Here is a 26,544-nt window from a genome sequence, read left to right as displayed (position 1 = left end):
CTAGTTGCTGTATGTGGGATGCGGCCTCAGCATGGCCGGAGAAGCAGCGCGTCGGTGCGAGCCCGGGATCCGAACCCGGGTCGCCAGCAGTGGAGCACGCTCACTTAACCACCAAGCCACGGGGCCGGCCCCTTGGTGCTCTATTAGGTGAATAAATATTTATACTCGTTAAATATTCCTGATGGATTGTGCCTTGTATCATTATAAAATTTCTTTCTTCATCCTTAGTAACTTTTTTTGTTTGTTTTAAGCATAGCTTAAAACAGTTTGTCTGATATCAGCATAGCTGCTCTAGCTTTCTTGTGGTTACTGCTTGCATGATCTATCTTGTTCCATCCTTTTGCTTTCAATGCATTAGTATCTTTGAGTCTAAAGTGTGCCTTCTGTAGACAGATGTTTAACTGTTTAGCTGAACTATCTTCATTGTTTAAATGTTGAATCTTGCTTTTTCAGTCTGACTGTCTCTGCCTTCTGATATGGTTGTTTAGTCCCTTTACATTTAATGTTGTTACTGATGTAGTTAGATTTACATCTGTCATTTTACTTTTTGTTTTCTAAATGTCTTATGTCTTTTTTGTTCTTCTATTCCTCCTTTACTGCCTTTTTTTTGTAAGTGACTATTTTCTTATGTAGCATTTTCATTTCTTTAATGATGTTTTCACGATTTTTTTTTAGTTATTTCTTTATTGCTCTAGGGCTTACCATATACATTCTAACTTATCAGAATCATCCTCAGATTTATACTAACTTAATTCCAGTGAGATATAGAAATATCACTCCTATATAACTCTATTCTCTCTTCCGCCTTTTTCTGGTATTGTTAGATCTACAAATGTTACAAACCCACAATATATTGTTATAACTATTACTTTATATAATTTTATGCCTTTTAAAGAATCTAAAAGAAGAAAAGAGAGCAAGTATATATTTATAGATATTGTTATATTAACCTTCTTATTTGTCATTTATAGATCTCTTCATTTTGGATTTGGTCCTTCATTTGGTCCCATGGATTTCAGTCACCATCTGGAGTGATTTCCTTAGCCCAATAAAGCTTTGCTCCAACCCACCTCCTTTGTGCTGCTATTGGCAAATATATTATATTTTTCTATGTTATATGCCCAATAAAACATTATATATAATATTATATATATACACGTATACTGTATATATACATAGTATGTATACATATTGTATTCATGTATATAGTTTTATACAATTACTTTTTAAATCAGGTAATGAAAGTTAATAGTTAAAAGGAGAAGAAATATGCATTTATATTCTTTTATACTTACAAAATTACCTTTCCCAGTGTTCTTTGTTTTTTCATGTGGATTTGTATTACCATCTGGGGTCACTTGCTTTCAGCCTCGAGAACTTTCTTTAGTATTTCTTATAGGGCAGGTCTGCTAGCAACAAATTCTCTCAGTTTTTCTTTATCTAGGAATGTTTTTATTTTGCCTTCACTTTTGAGAGATAGCTTTACTGGTCATAGAATTTTTGGTTGGCATATTTTTTTTTCCTTGGAGCACTTTGGATATATTAGCACACTGCCTTTTGGCTTCCATTGTTTCTGGTAAGAATTTACCCATAATCTTATTGGGATTTCTTTGTAAGTGAGAAGTAGTTTTTCTCTTGCTGCTTTCAAGATTTCCTTTTTTTTTTGGGCCGGCCCTGTGGCTTGGTGGTTAAGTGCGCGCGCTGCAATGCTGGCGGCCCGGGTTCGGATCCCGGGTGCGCATCGAGGCACCACTTCTCCGTCCATCCTGAGGCCGAGTCCCACATGCCGCAACTAGAAGGACGTGCAGCTATGACATACAACTATCTGCTGGGGCTTTGGGGGGAAAAAATAAAATAAATAAAATCTTAAAAAAAAAAAACCAAAAAAAAACAAAAAAAAAAAAAAAAAAAAAAAAAAGATTTCCTTTTTTTCAAGACTTTTCTTATCTTTGGCTTTCAGCATTTTTACTATGAGGTCTTCATTTGTGAACCTCTTTCCATTTATCCTACTTCGAGTTCGTTGAGCTTCCTGGATGTGTAGATTAATGTTTTTCAGTAAACTTGGGACAATTTTAGTCACTATTTCTTTGAATATTTTTTCTTCTCGTTTCTCTTTATTCTATTCTTCTGGTACTCTCATTAAATACATGCTGGTGTGCTTAATAGTATACCACATTTTTCTGAGGCTCTGTTCACTTTTTTAAAAAATAATTAATAGACTATATTTTTATTATAATTTTAGATTTACAGAGTATTTGAGGAGATAGTACATAGAGTTCCATATACCCACGCTACCCCAAATCCTCCACCCTAGCACCATTTCTCCTAGTATTAATATCTTGCATTAGTGTGGTATGTGTGTTATAATTAATGAGCTGATATTGATATATTATTATTAATTATAGTCAATAGTTTACCCTAAGATTCTATGAACTGTAAATCCAAAAATTGTTCACTCTTTGTGTTATAAAGCTCTCTGGGTTTTGACAAAGGTATGACGTATCCACCATCACATTATCATACAGAATATTTTCACCACCCTAAAAATCCTCTGGGCTTCTCCTAATCATCCTCCCCTCTCTTTCCCCAAGCCCCTGGGTACTTCTAATCTTTTTACTGTCTCTGTAAGTTTGCCTTGCCCAAGACATCATATAGTTGAAATCATATAGTATGTAGCCTTTTCAGATTGGCTTCTTTCACTCAGCAACATGAATTAAGGTTCCTCCATGTCTTTTGGTGGCTTGTTAGCTCATTTCTTTTTTGTCTCTGTTCTTCAGATTGCCTAATACATATTGATTTGTCTTCAAGTTCACTAATTCTTTCTTCTGCCAGTTCAAATGTACTGTTGAGCCCCTCTAGTGGATTTTTCATTTTAATTATTATACTTTTCAATTCCAGATTTTCCATTTGGTTCTTTTTTATCATTTCTTTCTCTTTAGTGATATTTTCTATTTGATGCAACATTGTTTTTGTACCTTCTTTTACTCTTTAATCAAGGTTTCCATTAGTTCTTTGAACATATTTATAATGGCTATTTTGAAGTCTTTGTTAAATCCAACATCAGGTTGCTCTCACAAGTACTTTCAGTTGCTTGCTCTTTTTTCATTGTGTGGGTCATAGATTCCTGTTTCTTTGCATATCTTGTAATATTTTGTGGGAAAATGGAAATTTTAGATAATATATTTAGATTATATATATATAAATGTATCTAGAAGTGCCTCTGAGCACTTCTCCCCTCACCTACTTCCAGGGCTTGCTATTGTTATTTGTTTGTTTATTTGTTTAGTGACTAGATGGATTATTTTAGTGGAGTCTATTTCCTGACACAGTGTGAAGACTTTGATGATGCTCCACAGGGGGTGCAGCCTTGGATAGGCCTATAGCCGTCCTGAGAGGACAATGGTTTTAGCAAATCCCTCTTTCACTGATCACACCCAGCTGTTAAGAGCCACTGATTTCTCCATTGTTTTCAACAATGTCCTAGGGCATAAATAGCTCTATAAACTAATACCATCAAATTCAGACTCCTTTGAAAAGATAGTCACTAAAATCAATGTTTTAGATTTGTTCTGACCCCAGGAGGAATCTTCTCTGCTGTCTCTTTCCCAGTTCTCTCTGGAACACTACCTCTCCCACAGTTTAATCTGTATCTCCATTGAAGCTACTAGTCTCCTCCCAATTACCTTTCACCACAACCTCCAGTGTTTTTGAGAGTGCCCTAAGGCTTGAACTTCGTCACACTCTGTTGCAAATGAAGTCAGTTCCTTTGTGAAAAGATTAAGAGCTAACTGTTTTTAGGTGTGCTTTGTTCCCCAGGCAACATCCCTGAGTCAAGATTATGGAGCCAAAAGAGGAAACAATGGTGCCCCTCTCTCTGAGTGACACCTCTGCTTTAGGAACTGAACTCTAGAGAGAAGGGAGAGGCCAGTAGTCTCAGGTCATCTCAGCTTGCATCTCCTGGCATGGAACCATAGCCTTGCAAGCTCAGGCAAGGGATCCCAATATTCTCAGAGGTGCTGTGCCCCAGGTAGAGCCTCCCTCCCACCAGTGGGGGGTGGTAGAAGGAGGGACCCCTCATCTCCTGGCTGAACTCTCTTAGAACTTAGTATTAGCAACAGGTAGTTGGCAGTAGGGTTAGAAATGCTCAAGTCCTGCCCCTCCCAGTAAGATAATTCCCAAGATGGGGGGGCCTGTGGGTGGGAGGGTCCCCCCAGGCCTCCTGGGAAAGCCCGAAGAGTTGCCAAAATCATATATTATCCCTCCTGGAAGCTGCTTACAGATCACCAAGATCAACTTCATTTAAAAAGGAAATTAATGGCTTTATTGATATATAAATGACATACAGCAAATGGCCCATATTTAAAATGTATAATTTTGAAAAGTTTTGACATAGGTATACACTAGGAAACAATCACCACAATCAAGATAGTTAACATATCCATTGTCCCCAAAACTTTCCTGGTACTCCTTGTATTTCCTTCAGTTCCTTCCCAAAATGAACCATAACCCCTGCCCTCATGTAGCTTAGGTTCTAGTGCTTATTGACCAAGATACTGCATACATCTAACCAGGCACAACTGAAGAAAAACTCAATTAGAGATATATCAGGCCCTTCAGTGTCTCATGATATAATTTTATCCTCTTAGGTCAATGGGCTGAGGGAAGGTCTGAATTTTCTTAAGGATTCAGGGTCTATCTCCCAATGACCTTGTCTAGTACTAGGTAAAATAAATAATGAAATTGCTTGCTACTTCCTGTGATGATCATGGTCTGGAAATGGGCCCCTAATTCCTGAAGGCAGGTGCATATAAAATGCACTGGTGGCTAAAACCAAAAGTGCTCACCTGTGTTGATGTTCTCCTTATTTCCCTTGGCTCACAGCTACGTTACATCTCCCAGCCTCCCCTTCAGCCAGCTGCAGTCATGTGATGACTTCCAGCCAATGGTATGTAGGGAGAGACTATGAGTGTCACTTGTAGTTCTGACCCATAAAAAACTGGTACTCCTGATGCTCATCGTATTTTTCCCATCCATTGACTGAATGAAAAGACTTCAAGGGAGACATGCATGGAAAGAGCCTAGATCCCTTCAGTAACAGATAGGTGTCTGATCGATTTTAAATAATGTCCATCATTTTATTGTGGCTATCCAGGAGATCCTATACAAGTCCACTTCTAGTTAAAATTATGAAGAAGGCAACATTTTTTTTCTTTGGTTCTCTATGCCTCTTTCAATACCCTCATCTCTTTGAGATAATAATTAACATATATTGAGTAGTAAATATATCTCAGACATTATATTAATTTCTATAGAAATTATAGATACTATCTCATTTAACCTCCAAATCAACTTTTTACAGTATGATGTGTTATTAATCTTGTTTCACAATTGAGGAAATGAAGCACAGACAGGTTAAGTTACAAATCACTAGTAGACAATGGAATCAAGATTTGAACTCAGAATGTTCACACTTAATCTATAACCTATATGACTTCCCAATATATTCTAGGTGTCCAGTTTCCTTAGCTGTGCAGAACCCTGTACAGAAGTTGTTTTCTCAGGTGATTCATCATACATAACATTTCCTCCTTTTATGCCCTTAAAAACATTCTATCCTACATTCCATTTCTTCAGATATTTATTATGCAAAGAAGCTAATATATTAATTAAAATTTTATTATTGAGCACTCACTATGTTAAGGGTTTAGTATTAACTGTAATGAGCATAGAAAAAATGTATAAGAGTTGGTACCTGATTTCAAAGGGATTCCAGTCTCTTCACCGTCTGGCCACCCTACCTTGATCTGGAATCTAGAAAGTTCGAAAGTCCCAGGGTGGGGTTTCGAGTATCTTTGCCCCACTATCCTGAGAAGTAATATAAATCATATCAAATCATAATATAAACCGTAATAGAGAAGTGTGTCCAACTGGACTGCAAAAGGAGAGGGTCCACAATGAGTCGTGTCAAGAGCACATTTGATGAAATAAGTGGGGATTAGAAAGCAGCAGGTGGGAGACCAAGAATATGGGGGAAGAGGTAGGTGGATCTGGCATAAATTCCAGCAATGAATCCCTGAGTGTTCTGTGCATTATTACCATCTCCAAATGTATATCTATATCAGGTATCTGGGATCACTTGAAGGGGCTAGAACAGGCTGAAGTATGGGTAGACGTCATATAATCACATAACCTGTACATACAGAAAAGTAATAAATACTGTGGGGAGTTCAGACATTGAAGTATGAGGGCTAAATGCCTCTGTCTCAAGGACAGCTGGAAAGATTTTATGAAGGAGGTAACTACGGTGTTGAGATTTCCTGAACACAGACGAATGGGAATGTGGATATTGGAGAAAGGGCAAAAAAGGTACCAAAGGCAGCGGAACCTGAATAAGCAAAGGCATGGAGATAAGAAAGTTCAAGATGTGCTAGAAAAACAGCAAGCTGTTAAATTTTCAAGAGTGTAAGTTGCACAAGGGGTAGCACTAAGAGATAGAAGTGAGAGATAAGCAAGGTAAAGGAAGAGTTCAGAGGTGACTATGACTTTGAGGCTAGGTAACCTGGAGTTATAGTGGAGCCTCTCAGAGCAGAAGAACTCCTCAAGTGAGAAAATTTAGGGAAAGAAGGGAAAGGGCCAAGGACAGAATAAAACTTTGGAAAAAACTCTAAGTGCATTAGAAAAAAGACCTAAAGATGAAAGGCTCTCAACAAGCAGGATGAAGAAAGCAATGGAGATTTTCAAGAAGTGTTGGGGTGGGAAGAAGAGAGGTTGCGAAGTGCTGACTGGCACTCCCTCAATAAGCGTTCAGTCATCACATATGAAGGGACGGGAGCTGTGCCACGAGCTGGATAGAAAAGATGACAAGCCAGAGTTCTACATGCAGTTCCTTCCATGACAAGAGGGATTAATAAATAAGTGAGGAGGAGGAGGTGGAGTTGTGGGTGGAGGTTATTACTCTCCAGGGAAGCACTTAGAGGCTCCAAGGAGTAACACGATGGAGAGCAGATGAGTTTTTAATTTAGGGGACACTTGAGCAGGTTTCCAGCCAGGAGAAGGAAGGAATGATGAGAAAAAGCTGAACATGCCTAAGGAAGCTAGGAGAAAACAATTAATTGAAGGAGAGGGAGAGATGGTAGTGGGAGAGTGAGGCTTAGAGAGAAAGAATGGTGGGTTAATATAGAAATTCCTTTGGGGGAGGAAGTGAAAATGGGGGGAGCCAAAATCAGATGACTTTGAACTTAATAAAGTTGGACATCGGGTCATCTTCAAAGAAGGAGGGGGTGAGGACAGGGGCCCAAGAGAGTGGAAGGTTTTGGCGTAGGATCAGTGAGGAATGTCTACCAAGATTATACTAGATTTTAATCCATCAATCACCATGCATTTATGAAGCATCAAGTCTATGCCCAATGATATATTAGATATTGTATTTTAACTTTCCAAAGTACTGGCAGTTGCTTCCAACTTGGCAATATCAGCAAATGTTGTAAAATGTGTTCTCTACTCCATCGTAGAAGTCACTAACAAAACAAGGAGTAATTTTGGATTTCGGTTCTTAAGGCACTCAACTTGCTTTCTCTTTCTAGTTTAGGACCATAGCACTGACAGCTACATTTGAGCATTTTTAAGTCAACGTTATTTATAGCACTATTTCACTGTAACCTGTATTTTATATGCTTGCCTATGAGTTCATCGTCTTAGATTTTCATCACATAGAATTGTGCATGGCTTTATACTTAATAAATTACTGTCTCGTAAAAAAGGTATGAAGTTATGGGTGTGGAATGGTATTGAGAGTACCATTTTAACTTGAAGTTCAAAGAATTTGTGGATCGATTTACTCAAAATGTAGCAATGAAAAAAAATTAAGAAATGGGCCAGGAATTAAAAAAGACAAAAGAATTAAGATAGAGTAAGTACACTTAGAGAAATGGTGAAATTCGAAATATTGAAGGAGGGAATTTAAGGGCAACAGACACTGTCCATGCTCCACTAACATCCCTTCAGCATTACCCTTTCCAACGCACTCTGATGTCTTGTTGAGAAAGCCCCAGGCTTCCTCTGCCTTTCAGAGCATTATCCTCTAGAGCACAGGACAGGCCAGCAGTGCCATGAATTTATGGTCCTGGGAGAGTCCCTCAACTAATAATGGACAGAACTTGGCATATAAATATTCCAGATTCCTCATCACCCAGATGGGACAATTCAGTGGCACATTCTACCATCACCCAGAGGTCCCTAGCAGGATGAGTCTCAGTTGCCCACAGTGGTAATCAGCTCATCAACAGATAATGGATTCCTCTCTTTCCCTTTCTTATTTCCCTCTTCCTTATTCATTTTCCACGTTTGCTTCCCCAAAACAATGACTTGCGTTCAAATCCTCGCTTCTAGTATTATTAAGCCTAACACTGAGAGCAAAACCAAATTCCTCTGTGAAAGAGAAAAAAAATAGAATCCATCAACATAGACTATATCCTATATCTTACCTATAAACCTAGTTCCTGTCCAGTTAAATCCCATCTACCCCATTCCCCAAAATGAGAACCTAAAAATTATCTTTGACAATTCCCTCTTTCTCACATCTTATATTCAAATTATCAAAAAGTTCTTTAGGTTTACCTCCTTAATATCTCTCAAATCTACTTCTCTCCATCTCCACTTGCACAATCCTAGGCCAAGCTACCTCATCTCCATTTAGACTTTTGCATCAGCTTCCTAACTGGTCTTCTGCATCCATTCTGGTTCTCCTCCAATCCATTCTCCTCTCGGCATCCCCAGGTGAACTTCTCAAAGAGAAGTCTAATTTTTTACATCCCACACATGACTTAAAACTCTTCAATGGCTACTATAAACTGAATGTCTGTGTCCCCCCAAAATTCATATGTTAAATCCTAATGCCCAATGTGATGGTATTTAGATGTGGGGTCTTTGAGAGGTGATTAGGTCAGGAGGGTGAAGCTTTCATGAATGGGGTTAGTGCCCTTATAAAAGAGACCCTAGAGAGTTTGCTCATCCCTTCCACCATGTTAGGATACAGTGAGAAGACAGCTGGCTGTCTGTTTCTACCAGGAAGTGGGATCTCACCAGACACCACGTCTGCCAGTACCTTAATCTTGGACTTCCCAGTCTCCAGAACTGTGAAAAGTAAATGTCTGCTGTGTTTAAGCCTCCCAGTTTATGGTACTTTATTAAGTAGCAGCCTGAGCTGACTAAGACAATGGCTTTCCATCTCTCTTGCATTACAGCCAGCAGGCCTTTAACACAGCCTGCAAGACTGCATGATCTGGACTCTCCCCCACCTCCCACATCTCCGGTGGCGCCTTAAACCACACCCCCTGGCTTTCAACTTTCCAGCCATCCAGGCCTTCTTACAATTGATTCCTCCAAATTTCTTTTATCCTTGTACCATGGGATGTTTGTAATTACTGTTTTGTTTTCTTAGAAAAATCCTTGCCTGCAATCTTCCCCTCACCTAACTCCTTGCCTAGTTAATGCCTGCTCTTCAGATCTCAGGTCCAGAGTCACTTTCTCTGAAAAGTTCCCAAACATGCCTTGTTAGGTTAAATCTCTCTGTTACAGGCTGTTGTAGAACTATGTAACTCGGTGTTCACTTTTTACTACTATAATTCTTACATTTATATCACCAGTTATTTTATTAAAGTTGGTCTCGTCTACAGTGTATCTTCTATAATGCCAAGGAATTACTTTATTTGATCACTTTTCTATTTCTAGTTTCTAGCACAGTAATTTGTACCTAATAACTGCTCAATTTGCTGAATGAATCAAAGAGGAGATAAGCCAATGAATGCATATGTGATAGCTTTGCATTTATCACTGTAGAAGTGATATGTTTTGGGGAGAAAAAAGGAACATAGCTTTTGGGGAAGCAGAAAACAGCACATAAGAAGGAATCATGCATAAGCTTCCATATGGGAAAGTATTATCTTTCTGCCCTAATGTGAGTAAGATTACAGAACAGAAACTTGTAGTGAGTCAAATCTGCTTGCCTCTCTGACTTTCTCCAGCAATGTGATAATAGGGTAAAAACCAAGCAGATTATCTAGTGCTAAGGATGATGAATATAGGAAATTAGAAGCCTGAAGTTGTATAGCAAATTAGGAGGTGACCATTCTTGTATGGATTACTGAAGCATCCTCAAGAAGTCTTGTTTTCTCTTTCTCCCTTCTTGGGAAGAGAGCTTTCCTTAGCATAAAATTGTCCCTAAATGTATGTTGTAAGAGTTGGTCTATATTGACCGGAGAATATTTTGTTGAACTTGGAAGCATTTTTCTAGGAGGCAACTGGAGGAATTGAAGCCATCTCCAAAGTCTTCCCAGTATATGAATGGCCTGATAAAGATTCTTCATCTCTATAGGCGGGATGAAGGACCAGAGAGAAACTATTGATGGAAAAGTGAGACCCTGGTGGTGGCTGGTCCAGAGGGATAAAACTACAAAGGGGACCAGGAAAAAAGTGTGAATGAGGGAGACCACCTAATGCCCACCTCAGATGGACCCGGGAGGGACAGATGAGCGACTTGATGAGAAAAGTAAAGCTCTATATATCACCAAGTTCCAGCCTCTGTGTGTATTTGTGATCATCTAATAGTGACTTTGTTTTTAATGCCATTATCCCATGCCTTTCTGTCCTTGAGATTTAGGGACAAAACTAAGGGATTGCATAAATCTTTATAATTTTGTTGAATAAATGAGTAGAACTAAATGTGGCCCTTTCAGTCAGCATGGAAAGAAAGTTTCAAAAGAAAGGTAAAGTGAAGGGTCTTGGTGAAGTGAATGGGGGTCTGAAATTGAAATAAGCTTCTTGGGAGGATGGCAGAGATAGCAGATAAAGAGGTTCTTTTGTAAGACTTGGAGGGAAGTAATTTGGAGACCTCAGAAAAACAATAGTAGGCTAAAACCAATTTGGTAAATATATAACATAGAACAAAGAAGGAAGTCAAGGAAATAGGAACAATGGGGCTAATATTAAAGCTGATGAAGACAAAAGCAGATGATAAGACATATGGTGAAGGAAAAAAAACTATTAACTAGGTCCCGAAGACCGCTGTAAATATAGATCTGGAGTCTATGAAGATGAAGATTTGGGGAAAGAGATGAGTGCAAATAGGTGAAACCAAGTATCTTTACATTTAGTAAATGATAACTAATGTATTATATAACTGAGAAGGTTCATTTGCTTTATCTGGCATAATTCACTTAAGAAAAATGACTGTTGCTGCTCATTAACATGCGTTTATTTTTAAAGTGCCTACAAATGAGCCTTTAATGAATTTGCTCCAGAACATTTTTGGCTACAAAAGTCATGCTACCTGGTCTCTACTTATCTTCCAAATTTAAAAGAGGAAAGTACTGAGAATATTTAAGAAACTTTCCCTACTAGTGTGGTAAATGCACAGCCTAACAAATCTGGAGATAAACCATAAGAAAAAAAAGGATCTTCCAGGTCTCCAGTACTGTTATTCTTACAAAGAACACCACTGGTGGATTATGACAGAGAACAGCTCATTGTCATGTGGTAAATCCATCTGCTGTCCCTTAGCAAACATCCAGATGGATTCCATTTCTGGTCTCCAGAAAGACGAGGCCAATCAATACGAAAAAGCTGTCTTTGATTATCCATCACAGTCACCCAAAGAGAATCACAATTTTTTGGTTTCTACCCATCATTCTTGTCAAGAGACTTATGGTTTTATTTTTAACCATGAAATCCGCCTCTGAATTTATGAGTAATAACAATGCCAGTGGTCTGTTTTTTCTTGGGTTTGTTTCATACAGTGACATGAAAGTCTAGCTTGAAAATGTTTCTCCTATTCATTTTCAATATCTTTCACTCAGTTTTCTGAGGAAATATTTATGCTTCCGGTCATTATGGGATTTTAACTTGCTTATCATATTATTATGGCTTGAAGAGTACCTCAGATTCAGGAGTCAAACAAATGACTTGAATTGGAATACCACACTAATGAGAAATAAGACCTATAAAAGCAAACTCATATTTGAGAATTTTCCCCTATATGCTCATAGTGCTTACTTCATCACCTTTTCTCACAGGTTAAAGTTGTACGATCATCTTTATATCACTGCTGATGTCAAAATGGAAAGACTCCTTGTAGGATCCTGATCTATACACATTCACAGACACACAGACACACAGACACAGACACACACACTCCTTGGAATAGGTCCACGCTATTTGCATACTATATTTTGATTCAACGTATTTTTTTTAAGTTGATAAAATTCTAACCTAAGTATGAATTCAGGAGGAGTCTAAGGAAAACACTGGTTTTCTCTTAAGTCCAAACAATCACTGGTTTAAGCTAAAACTTTCTGCTAGAGGTTACTCATGTTTTAAATTTTTAAAAATTCATGATTCATATCTTTGAACTTGCAAGGAAGAGAGCGAGAGTTGTCCCAAATATCCCTTTCCCCACTTCTTCAGTAGTAAAGCTTCCATTTTAGTCAGGCATGTGGCCTCTTGGAATAAAGAGCCTTTTTCCAGGCTCCTTTGCAGCTAGGTCTGGTCATGTGACCAAGTTCTTGGCAATGGGAGATAAGCAGAGGTAGGGTGTGCAGCTTCTGAAAAGTGTGCCACATCTCTTCTGCGAAACTTCCTCCTTCCTTTAGGCAGCAGTGAGGGACTGGAGTGGCTGGAACTCCGGCAGCCATGGTAGACAACAAGATACCTTTAGGAATAGAAGCCATGCCCCACAGGACAGCAAGAAAGCAATAGCTTGGGTCTCTCACACCACAGAGCACCATTTTAACTGTGGATTGACTGACTTCCTGAATGTGAGAGCAAAATAAGTTTCTATTTTGATAGCCTTATTATTTGGGGGCTTTCTATTACTCATTGCCCATTATAGGTTTTTTAAAAAAATTGGATAGTGTCCTACTAATAAAAGATTCTAGCAGATGCCATTTCCAACTAAGATCCAAGTAGTGATACGTATAATTGCGATGGAAATTTTTAAGAAAATTCGTCAGGCAGTCAAGATCTTTTTACATAAGAAAAGACCAAAAGAAAATGAAGTTTTGTGCATAGTTATTTTATCCTTCACAATTTGTCTTCTTTTTCAAGTTCCTCTTTAGTATTTCATCAAAGGAAACTGAACTTATATAACTCAGCACCAAAACATCTGACTTCCAACTGCCAGCACCTGTGATTTTTTGCTGAGTGCTTGATCTGGCAACAGAACCTGCTATTCCTAAGGATGGGGCAGGATGTGTTGGGGAGTTAACACACACCCCCACAACTCAGGAGCAGCGCTGAACCAAGGGAGACCATTTATATATTCCAGCTGCTTTGCCCTATCAAGTGGATTAAGTCAAAGGCATTTGTTCTACACTGGTTCCCAGAGATCCCCACCAGGATTAAGGTCCAGTTATCCAGAGTAGTAACCAGCTTGATAAAATACCCTTTTTTGGCTGCCTGCTTTTCCTTGACTCACTTCCCCCCTCTTCTACCATTGTTTTCTGGGTTCATGTCCTAAATAAACTATTGCACATGAATCCTTATCTCTGAGTCTGCTTCTGGGACACTAGAACCAAGACAGAATATTTACATATTGTGTGAGTGGCAATAAAAACATTTACGGCCAGGGGAATGATATAAAAATGACATGACGTGATTGCAAAGTAGGCCAAGAGTATCTTTCCTCTCTCTTTCTCTTTCAGTCCTCAGTGGTAGAACAGAGCAAGGCTTTAACATATCTCTAAAAAAAAATTGGTTAGTAAACAACGTGCTTGGAAAATATGATCCTAGAACACTGGGAAGAGTATGTTCCCACATCCTTTAAATAATTAAGATGAATTGACTCAAGGTGAAAGCAAACTACATTAATTTCTTCAGGAAGAGTATAAATAGGAATCATTGTGCTTATTGTTTTCCCCCAATATCTACAAAGTGTCCAGATATATAGCAGTTACTTAATAAATATATGTTGAGTGAAAGCATGGGAGAGGGAATTGGAGTGAAGTTAGCAAATTGATTGATCAAACACACTATGAGGGATGGAAAGGCAAACCATAGATTAAGAGAAGATATTAGCAATACGTATCCAATAAAGGACTCTAATTCAGAGTATGCAAAGAATTGTAAATCAATTACAAAAGCACAATCCCATAGAAAAAATGGTCCAAAAATTCTTCACATATTATATCTAAATGGCCAATAAACATGTGAAAAGGTGCTCGACTTCATTAGTCACCAGAGCAATGAAAATTAAAACCATAATGCAATACCATACATTCTAACCACATTGTTTTATAATAAAAAGAGAGACAATGCCAAGTATTAGCAAAGATGTGGAGCAGGTGGGATTCTAATACAGTGCTGTTGGAGGGATAAATTGGTACAACCAGTTTGGAAAAATTCTCTGGCAGTATTCACTAAAGCTCAACATATACATTCCCTATGATGCAACTACGCCTCTCCTGCGTGTATAGACAACTAAAGTGCACACACATGTTCACCAAAAGACATGAACCAAAATATACATAGAAACAATATTGATAATAATGCAAAACTTGGAGCAACCCAAAACTTGTCCATCTACAGAAGCATGAAAACGTAAATTGTGATATATTCCATGAAAATGCTCATTCTACAGCAATGAAAATGAATGAACCACAACTGTACGTACAACATATATGACTCTCACAAACACAATTTTTGAGTGAAAGAAGCTAGATACAAAAGAGTACAGGGGCTGGCCTGGTGGTGTAGTGGTTAAGTTCACGCGCTGTGCTACAGCGGCCTGGGGTTCGCAGGTTCGGATCCCCAGGTGCAGACCTAGGAACCTCTAGTCAAGTCATGCTGTGGCGGCATTCCACATACAAAATGGAGGAGGATGGGCACAGGTGTTAGCTCAGGAGCAATCTTCCTCAGAAAAAAAAAAAAAGAAAGAAAAAGGAAAAGAGTACAGACTGTATAATTCCAAACACATGCATTCAAAAACAAGGAAAACTACTCTATGCTGTTAGAAGTCAGAATGGTAGTTATTCTTGGGAGAGCATACTGATTTTAAGGGAGCAAGAGGGGGGCTTCTGAGGGGCTAGTTGTCGCAGTGGTCCTACGATCACATACTAGTTTAGGGACTTGCTGGAAGGACTAACAAGACTCAATATAAAGTTATAGCCATGACTAAGGTTTATTACAGCAAAGGATATAGTGCGGGAATAACAGAAAACGATAAACATAGGCAAAGGCTAGAGAGGTCAAACGCAGGCTTTCTCATCCTCTCTCTTCAGGGAATGCGTGGACACAGTTTCTCAAGCTGTGAAGTACAGAGACATGGGTGAGATGCCCATGCCCAGGAAAGTCGGCTTGAATCTTGGGGTCCAAAGTTCCTAAATGGAGTTGGTCACATCCCTGCCACATGACCAGCCATGGTGCAAACCCCAAACCAGGCCCTGGGTGCACATTGTGAACCTTGATGTTTACCTTAAATATGCTGGCAGCCTGGTTCATCTCGACCCACCTGCTTTGGGCATATAGACTAATATCTTTACCCAGTCAGTATGTGAACATTCCAGAAGTTTAGTTCTCAGAGTCAACCAAGGGTCTTTATCATGGCTACAGAGATAAATGAGAACTGAGGAAAACAGATCTGCTTCGTTAACTCCCTCTGCTCACTAGTAATGTTATCGTTCTTACTCTGGGGACTGATTATATGTGTCAGTTTAGATTGTGCTTATGCATGCATATTATACTTCAAATATTTTTTTAAATGTCAGTCAGGTAGCAATCCAGAGCCATCAATTAGAGCTCATTTGAGAAAATAAATAGTTTTCCCACATTCTTGTAAGATTACTGAAACCCTGGGAAGTTATCAAAATAACATTAGGAAACCATTGGGGAATATCAAACACAGGAGTAACTCTAAATCTAAGAATTATTGATGTAGATGTCAAGAGAATGAGAAAGTGAATTAAATTCAGGATGTTGAGTTTCAGAATATGCTTAAGTAAGCATGTGGTAATAATTTCATAAAAAATTGTATTTGGATGTTTTGGCTATTCTTTAATGTGTTTGAAGTGATCAAAATAACCAAACTCTGAGCAAACTAGTAATTCAGATATAAATTTTTATGGGAATTTATTGCATTAATTTATTGCATATCTTTTAACATAGGTTGCACAATCTATGTTAAAAGTTACCAAAAACGGTTTTTCAAATGTTTATCTATTATGTTTTTGATTTTAAAATTGAGCATTACCATATGTGTGCAATAAAAAGTCAATAGATCTGAGTTATGCTTCCATTTACTATTTATTAATTATATGACTTCAGGCAAGTCCTTTAACCTTCAGCTTTCTTAGCTGTGTGATAAAAGGGGGCAATAGCTTCAATGATATATTCCTTGAGGTTCTTCTAGCAATACAAGTTTATGTTTTAGTAAATTACTGCTTCAGTACCATCGACTAATCCACCCAGTGCTTTGTGTATCTACTATGACCAAGGCACTAGGCTGAGGTGGGAAATGAAATGCTAGAAAACACAAGATTGCTGTCTTTAAGGAGCTCAGTCTGGTGAGCAGGGCACACAAATAACACAACTCACGGCAAGGGAATGAGATCAGAGGGAGACCGGGGAATCAAGGAAGAACCATGATCCGGTAGCCCCTGACAAGGGACCGTTATGAACCAATGAGACTCCAGTAGGAAAAGGAAGAGAGAGCTAATGTCAGCAGAACACTTAAGCAAAGGCTTCCATCATGAAAATGCTCAGTTTAACAGAAAACAGCCTGGTCTTGATGGCCTGAGAATCAAGAAACGCATATGGAGAAATGAGGCAGGAAAGAAATATTGGTACTAAATCAGGAAGGGCCTTAACTTCCATGAAATGGAATTTGTAGGCAAGAGGACCTAACAAGGCTTTTAGGATGAGGGAGAATGTAATTAACTCTGGTTTCAGATTCATGGTTCCCAAATGTCGCAGGTTGTGTTCCCCGAGAAGCTGTCTCTGAGACAGAGTTTAGTGTTTGGGATGTGTATTAAGGAGCGCCCTTGGGACACAACGTCTAAGGATGGAGGGGGAGAGAAGCTGGAGTGGGCAGAGGGAAAAGGTGAGAGTAATACAGACAGAATGACAGCCTTGGTCAACCCCACAGGGAACTCTGGAGCTGGCGTGGCCCTTCAGAGTTGTACCAAATTGGCCCAAGGTGGCCGGGCCTTGCTATTCCCACATTGATCAGTCATTGCATGTGAGCTGCCCTGGAAAGGGCTGTGACCTGGTACAGGGCAGCTCTCTGTGACTGAGGCAATCCCTAACGGTGCTGAGAGCTGAAGGTCACCTGCCAACCTTACTCCCAGGAGCTGGGCAACAAGTTCTTCCTTGAAGTGGGAGCTGGGTAGTGCATCCCAGTGTCCACCCCATCAAATTTGTGCTTTAGAATCACTTAGGAGCCTCCAGAGACCTGCGTTTCACTCTGAATTGGTTGACGTGGAATAAAGCCAGACACTTTTACTTCAAATAAACTTCCCAGATGATTTTGATATACAGAAGTTTGATAATTACTCTTTTAGATATTCATTCAAAATCCTTGAGTAAGGACTCGGGGCCAGGCCTATGTCCTTTGCTTGTAAGTACCTTCCTTTGATACTCACAACTCTATGAAAAAAGCAGAACTGACATCTGTATTTTGCAGACAAGGAAACTAGCTTAGAAAGCATAAATGACATGCTCAAAGTCATACAGCTGCTAAATATCTCTTGGGCTCAAACTTGCTCATTCCTGCTGCAAGCCTCTATCTCTCTCTTTCTTTCCTCTCTCTCTCATGCATTTAAAATTTACTACTGTGTAAGTCATATTGCTCTTAAAACAAAATGAATGCCCTCATTGTTCTTATAAACTTTTCTAATGTTATATTAGTGGCTCTTCTTGCAAAAATAAAAGTTTGTCCTTGTCATGGTAATAATAGATTTCCCAGTATATTCTGTCTGGCATAGATGGTCGCATGGTGCTGGCTTTGATCCTGGCAATAGCTTTTGCTTTAGCTCACAATACCAGACACTGAAAAGAAACTGCAACACTGTCTCATCTGTTTTCTCTGAATAAATCCCTCCTAGATCTTTACAAGACAGAGTTGGGTTTTCCAGAAAAAGGAGAGCCTGTTAAATTCTCCAAGAGGCAACTGAGGCTTTAGGTGGCATCAGTGAGGATGCATTTTAAATGAAAAAGCAAGTTAAAATGAAGATGGGTGGGTTTAATGGGAAAAGAACCTGTTTTTTCGGTGTGAGCATGTGGTGCCTTCTTCAAATCTCTGATCAATTCTCGGATCCTGTCTAAACCACTAGGTCTGTGCAAAGCAAAGAGAGGTGGCCAACAACCTCTCCCAAAGAATCCATGCCGCTCTCCACGCTGACAGCTTTACTAAATGACAGGTGAGTCATAATCTTTCACCACCTGGGCATGGCCCAGGGACCATGACTAAGTTGTTGTAGATATGCTACTAGTGGATGAGGTTCTATTTTATTTTCCATCCTTCCACCTCAATATTAAACAATGGCTTGGAAATGCATTAACAGATAGTCTTTACATAGTGGTGGTGATGATGTTTTTCTTCTGACAGAAAAAACCAGGCATTGATATTCATCAGCATGCTGGGATTTCAGCAGGATAGAAGCAATTATACACACTTGTGCGTGAGCAACTTATGCAAGCGAAAGCCCTTAATTGCTTGGCTAGCATGCCTCAGACTTTCTAAGTATACATAATATAAAGCAGTGAATATTTTCATTTTTCAAAATTTGTCATTTCATTCAGAATTCTTAAGCTTGTTCTGGAGTGAAGTTCACCTAAATCATTCAAATGGATTTCATACAAATTTCACTGGAGTGAAGTTCACCTAAATCATTCAAATGGATTTCATACAAATTTCACTGAAATCCATGACCTCAAAGGTACATGAGTTTCCCTTTCAGAGAGAGGATAGAGCTCACTAAATTGGGTCAAGTAATTTACTGTTGCTTAAGGCCACTGGCACTTACAGCTCAATTCTACAGAACTTCAGCCATACTCTTTCACCAATAGAAATCCATCTGTTCTCCACTGACTTAGAATTCCACCATTATTATAAGTGAAATTCCCATATAGATTTGGGTTTATTTCTGGACTGTTCCGTTCTATTGATGTCTGTCTATTTCATGTGCTGATACATTTTAGTTTTAATTTTGGCTTCCTTCAGGCCAGAAAAAAAAAAAGGCCTCTATGTGTACTTGTCAATGTAGACTCCTCCCTTCTCATGGAAGCTGTTCTCCACTTGCCTTCTCAAGCTCTGCTCCTCATGACCTCTCTAACCATAGCTAGATGAGGTGTCTTTGCTCTCAAAATGTCTGTGAGCAATCCAACTCTAGCATATAGTTCATAATATTGATATTATTAGCCTCCTTCAAACAGACTTTGAGCTTCTGGAAGACAAGGGTTTATTTTGGGGTCTCCAGTGCCTAGCTTAGTGCTTGAAATATAGAACTGTGCTTCCAACATTAGCTACACGTGGCAATTTAGACTCAAATTATTTAAAATTAAAAATTCAGTTCCTCAGTCACACTAGCTACATTTTGAGTGCTTAGTAGCCACATAGGGCTGGTGGCTACTGTATTGGACAGTGTAGATACAGAACATCTCTACCATCACAGGAAGTTCTGTTGGACAGCACTGATAGAGGAAGTGTTCAGTAAATGTAAGTTAAGAATATATGAATTATTTTTTAATTGAAATTTTTATTGAGGGAGTTGTAGAGTCACATGTAGTTGTGAGAAATAATACAGAGTCTACCCTTTATCTGGTTTTTCCCAACATCTTGCAAAATATCACAACCAGGATATTGACATTGATACAATTCACTGATCTTATTCAAATATCCCTAGTTTTACTTGTACTCATTTCTGTGTGTGTGTGTGTGTGTGTGTGTGTGTGTGTGTGTATTTAGTTCCATACAGTTAAATCATATGTGTAGGTTCATGCATTCACCACCAGTAAAGATACAGACACTTCTATCACCAGAAGAATCCCTCTTGTTGCCCTTGCATAACCACATTCACTTCCTACTGCCCCTCACTCCCTAACCCTGGAACCCCTATACTATTCTGCATTTCTAAAACGTTGTCATTTCAAAAATCTTATATAAATGGAATCATATGGTATGTAACATTTTGGGATCTATTTTTTTTTTTTCCTCTGAGCATAATTCCCTGCAGGTTCATCCAAGTTAATGCATGTATCAATAATTTGTTTCATTTTATTGCTGAGTATTATCCCATGGTATGTATGTGCTAGAGTTTGTTTTTTCATTCACCTATTGAGGAATATCTAAGGTTATTTCCAGCTTTGGTCTATTACAAATCAAGCTGCTATGACCATTCTTGTACATGTTTCTGTGTGAATATGAGTTTTCATTTCTCTGCAAAAAAATGCCCGAGAGTGCAATTGCTGGGTCATATGGCAACTGCATATTTAGTTTTATAAAAAACTACCAAACTGTTTTCCAGAGTGGTTGTACCATTTTGTATTCCCATCAGCAATGTATGAATTATCCAGTTTCTCCTTATCCTCACTAGCATTTTGTGTGGTCACTATTTTTTATTTGAGCCAGTCTGACAAGTGTGTAGTGACATCTCATTGTGGTTGCAGTTTGAATTTCTCTAATGTTTGATGACATCGAACATTTTTTATGTGCTTATTTGCCATTTGTATATCTTCTTCGGTGAAATGTCTGCTCTTGTCTCTTGACCATTTTCTAATTGGATCAGGGTTTTTTTTTGTTTCTAATTGTTTATTTTTTTACTGTTGAGTTTTGAGAGTTCTTTTTATATCCTAGATGTCAGATAAGTCGTTTGCAAATATTTTCCCCCAATCTGTAGCTTGTCTGTTCCTCGTCTTCACGTGAGCTGTCACAGAGAATATGTTTTTAATTTTGATGGGGTTTAACTTATCAATCTTTCTTTTATAGATCACGGTGTTGGTGTCAAGTCTAAGAACTCTTAGCCAGACCTCGATCCTGAAGATTTTCTTGTATGTTTTTTCTAAGAGTTTTATACTTTTATGTCCATTTTGAGTTAATTTTTGTATGAGATATGAGGATTAGGTTCTTTTTTTTTCTGTTTTGTTTTGATTGCAGTGAAATATACATAAAATTTACAATTTTAACCATTTTTAAGTGTACGGTTCAGTGGCGTTAAGTACCCTTATCTTGTTTTGCAACCATAACTACATTCATCTCCAGAACTTCTTCTCATCCCAAACTGAAACTCTGTACCCATTAAACACTCTCCCTCTCCCCACTGCCTTCCCTCAGCCCCGGATAAACACTATTCTACTTTCTGTCCCTCTGAATTTGACTATTCTATGTACCGCGTATAAGTCGAACCATATGATATTTGTCCTTTTGTGTTCGCTTACTTCATTCAGCATAATGTCTTCAAAGTTCATCCATACCGTAGCATGTATCAGAATTTCATTAATTTTTAAGGCTGAATGATATTCTATTATATGTACATACCATATTTTGTTTATCCATTCATCTGTCAGTGGATGTTTGTGTTGTTTTCACCTTTCAAATGTTGTAAACAACACTGCTCCGATTACTGGTGTAAAAAAATCTAAGTCCATGCTTTCAGATCTTTTGGGTATATACTTAGAATTGCTGGATCCTATGGTAATTCCATGTTTAATTTTTTGAAGAACTGCCGTACTATTTTCCATAGCAGCTGTATCATTTTACATTCCCACCAGCAGCGCACAAGTGTTCCAATTTCTCCACATCCTTGTCAACACTTATTTTCGGTTTTTTTCTTTTGTATATACATAGCCATCCTAATGGGTGTGAGGTGGCATCTCATTGTGGTTTTGATTTGCATTTCCCTGATTAGTGATATTGAGAATCTTTTCATGTGCTTATTGGCCATCTGTATATCATCTTTGGACAAATGTCTATTCAAGTCCTTTGGCCATTTATTTTTTTTAATTTTTTTGCTGAGGAAGAGCTGCCCTGAGCTAACATCTATTGCCAATCTTCCTTTTTGCTGAGGAAGATTCACCCTGAGCTAACATCTATTGCCAATCTTCCTCTTTTTGTATGTGAGACACCACCACAGTATGGTCACTGACACTTGGGAACCAAACCCGGGCCACTGGAGTGGAGTGCACCAAACTTAACCACTAGGCCACTGGGGCTGACCCTGGCCATTTTTAAATTGGGTTGTTTGTTTTTTGTTGTTGAGTTTTAGGAGTTCTTTATATATTCTGGATATTAATCCCTTATCAGAAATCTAATTTGCAAAAATTTTCTCCCATTCTGTGGGTTGCCTTTTTGCTCTGTTGATTGTGTCCTTTGCACAGAAGATTTTAATTTTGACGTAGTCCAATTTATCTATTTTTTTCTTTTGTTGCTTGTGCTTTTGGTGGCACGCCCAAGAAATCATTGCAATATCCAACCTCATGATGATTTGGCCCTATGTTTTCTTCCAAGAGTTTTATATTTTTAGTTTCTATGTTTAGATATTTGGCCCATTTTAAGTTAATTTCTGTATATGGTATAAGATAAGGGTCTAACTTCTGTCTTTTTAAGTGGATATCCAGTTTTCCCAACACCATTTGTTGAAAAGACTGTTCTTTCCCCATTAAATGGTCTTGGCACCATGTCAAAAATCATTTGATCATGTATGTGAGAGTTTATTTCTGGGCTCCATTGGTCTTTTTTTTTTTTTTTTTTTTTAATTTATTTATGTTCCCCCCAAAGCCCCAGTAGATAGCTGTATGCCATAGTTGCACATCCTTCTAGTTGCTGTATGTGGAACGCGGCCTCAGCATGGCCAGAGAAGCGGTGCGTCAGTGCACGCCCCGGGCCGCCAGCAGCGGAGTGTGCGCATTAACCGCTAAGCCACGGGACCGGCCCTCCGCTGGTCTTTATGTTTGTTTTTATGCCATTTCCACACTGTTTTGATTACTGCAGCTTAATAGTAAGTTTTGAAATCAGGAAGTGGGAGTCCTCCGGCTTTGTTCTTCTTTTTCAAGATTGTTTTGGCTATTCTGGTCCTTTGAGATTCCATATGAATTTTAGGATAGATTTTTCTATTCCTGAAAAAAACGTTACTGAGATTTTTCTAGGGATTGCATTGAATCTGTAGAGTGCTTTTAGTAGTACTGGCATCTTAACAATATTAAGTCTTCTAATCCATGAAGGTGGGATGTTTGTCCATTTATATATGTCTGCTTTAATTTCTTTCAACAATGTTTCATAGTTTTCAGTGTACAAGTCTTTCACCTCCTTGGTTAAATTAATTCTTAAGTATTTTATTATATTTCATACTATTAAGATTTTATTTATTTTATTTTATTTTTTCCCCCCAAAGCCCCAGTAGATAGTTGTATGTCATAGCTGCACATCCCTCTAGTTGCTGTATGTGGGACTCGGCCTCAGGATGGAGGGAGAAGTGGTGCCTCGATGCGCACCCGGGATCCGAACCCGGGCCACCAGCATTGCAGCGCGCGCACTTAACCACCAAGCCACAGGGCCGGCCCCATTATATTTCATACTATTGAAAATGAAATTGCTTTCCTAATTTTTAGATTTTTCATTGTTAGTGTATAGAAATGCAATTGATTTTTGTGTGTTGATTTTGTACCTGCAACTTTGCTGAATTCATTTATTAGTTCTAACAATTTTTGTGTGTGTGTGGAATCTTTAGGGTTTTCTACATATAGAGATCACATTTTCTGCAAACAGAGATAATTTTACTTCTGCCTTTCCAGTTGGGTGCCTTTTATTTATTTATTTTTCTTGTCTAATTGCTCTCCCTAGAACTTCCAATACTATGAAGAATAGAAGTGGCAAAAGTGGGCATCCTTGCCTTGTTCCTGATCTTACAGGAGAAGTTATTTTCCCCTTCAAAATTACAAATTGCAGGGCTGGCCCAGTGGCGCAGTGGTTAAGTGCACATGCTTCGGTTCGGGGGCCTGGGGTTCGCAGGTTCGGATCCTGGGTGAGCACCGACGCACCACTTATCAAGCCATGCTGTGGCAGTGTCCCATGTAAAGTAGAGGAAGATGGGCACAGATGTTAGCTCAGGGCAATCTTCCTCAGCAAAAAAGAGGAGAATTGGCATCAGATGTTAGCACAGGGCTGATCTTCCTCACAAAACGAAACAAAATTACAAATCGCAAATAGATTTTGACAGCAGATAAAATCATGTCTTAAATGTCAGAGAAGGAAAATATACGGGCTCAAGAGGTCATAATTAACCACTTCACATACAAAAATGTGTATAGCCAGATACCTAAGTAGATAATGTACTCCTGTTGGTTCGCAAACTTGGGAGCTTCCTGAGTGGAATCTGAAACTGTCCCCCCATACATGGAGGGCAAGGAGAGACCAAAGAAAGAGGCAGAGCACTCCAGATTGGTAGGTGGCAAGTTTAATAAGCAAGGAAACTTACATACCAGGGGCAAGATGAGTAGATCTCCATACCTGCCTGCCAGAATCTTAAAAGTTTATATAGAGGCCTTGACTGAGTTCAGTCACATATACTGTCCAGATGGTCTCAACAACACATTGCTCTCTCAAGGTTGTGTCCTTGAAACTGACTCCTACTATGGGAATGGTGGGCAGAATTCCAAGGACAGGGGAGGGGATGAGGAGCCTCTAATTGCTTGGGTTCAGCTCAAGGGTCAACCGGCAGTCATGTCCTGTCAACGACCTTCTCCAACAACTCCCAATTGCTGATTTCAGGTTATTTTCCAACTTTTAAATCTCTGAGCCATGGAGAAAGTCTACTACTTATTTAAACACAAAGGTTTTGAATGCCTCTGACAAATCAGTACAGTCAGTCCTACATTATGAATTAAAAAGTGTGGTATTCAATAAATGTATTAGTGTAGTGGAAAGTAATGTATTACCAAGACCCCCTAAGTGAAGGGCCTGTTACCCCAGCTACAGGGAGTCCTCTTGGCAGAAGGCCTTTACCTGTTCTCTCCTCAGGCACTGCCTCAGCTTCAGAGAGCTGCCCAGTCTCAAGCCCCTTCCAAGGCAGCTCACACTCAATGATTAATGTTAGGATAGAAAGGACTCGACAACTCGGGACAAGTCTGAAGGGTCATCCCAGCTCCAGAGCTCCCTGGAGGGCTGGCGAAGACTGTCACCGGCCTGTGTCATAGCTTGACTTCTACCTCTGCCCACTCCTGCTTCCTGTATCTCACACCCACAGGGGTTGGTCCTTAATCAACATCCTGCCTGCTAAATGCTCAAGAAATGACATTACATAAAAAGAAAACCCCTAGGACTTAATGCAGCACAGTATTTACAGAAATAGTATTATTATTCATTTATAATATTTACCTTCCATAACTCCTAAATGAATCTGAGGCAACTAACAATAGTCATAGTAATTAACCAGTAGAAACAACCACACAAACACAAGCTTTACATATAACAGCAAAGATATTTTAAGTGATTAAAGTTCAGTGTTTCAAAAGAAAATTTTAATTGATAATAATCAGTCACAAATAAACAACACCTCTATAGAAATATTTTCTGGCTTTTGTATCTGTGTAAGCACACATACAAGGAAGTAAAAAACAGAAATATTTATGCAAATAATGGTAGGAGTGGTAGTGGGGCTAGTGGATGGGTAGTCAGGGCTATGTGAGCGGCTTAGAGAATAAAGAGATGGATTTAGAGACTCCTATTCGTTTAAACAGACAAACAGGGTATGATATACCAGGACATATTTCTCCTTTGTATATAACAGTATTGAGGGAGAAAAGTAATCATCCACTTATCCTATGGTTCCTGTTTTCATATGGCAGCTACTATATTGAGGGTACTGAATGAATGGAAAACAAGCAAGAGGGGAATGACAAATATTGTACCATTAACTAGAAAACTGTTTAGAGTTATTGAGTATAATGGGGTACCGATCAATATAAAGCCTTATTTTTAATCTGTTATCTAGTTATGGGATCAGATACCGTATTACTAGCTCCTGAAGCTATTGTGGGGGCAGCTAAGGACAGATAAGGGTGGGACGACTTCATTTCCAAGGTTGACAGCTCATGACTGGTTTTGTGAATGTCTCTCTACTATAGGGTGGACGGTGAATATTCTGGACAATGCTAGAGCCTTCCAGGATTGGGAAGGGAGTGGACAACTGAGGGATTTAAAGATGAACTACAAGATATCATTGCAAGCTTCAGCCCAAACATCACTCGTCAGAAAGCTCTGTCATTTCTTAGCACATGCATACCCTACTCTTAACCACCATCTGTCAGCCTTCTTAATTGGGCAAGCCCAGCCTTACCACTACTTGCACAGTAAATCGACACTTTGATGAGTTTTTGTCCCAGCCCAGGAAAGGCATGGGGACTGCGAGGGAGACTGGTTGAGACTTCAGTAGAGGCTCAACTAGCAACTAGTTTGCTAGCCAACTAGCAAAGCGAGCATGGAGAGGTCCAGGAACCCATCTTCCCCTAAGCCTCAAATTCTAAGTCAGCGAGTAGCCCATTAGTCTGGATGCTCAGAGCCCAGCC

Source organism: Ceratotherium simum, chromosome 21 (assembly GCF_057802395.1).
Source record: "Ceratotherium simum simum isolate JZ-2026a chromosome 21, ASM5780239v1, whole genome shotgun sequence".
NCBI lineage: Eukaryota > Metazoa > Chordata > Mammalia > Perissodactyla > Rhinocerotidae > Ceratotherium > Ceratotherium simum.
The sequence above is the reverse complement of the archived record's forward strand: the minus strand, read 5'-3'. Positions refer to the sequence as shown.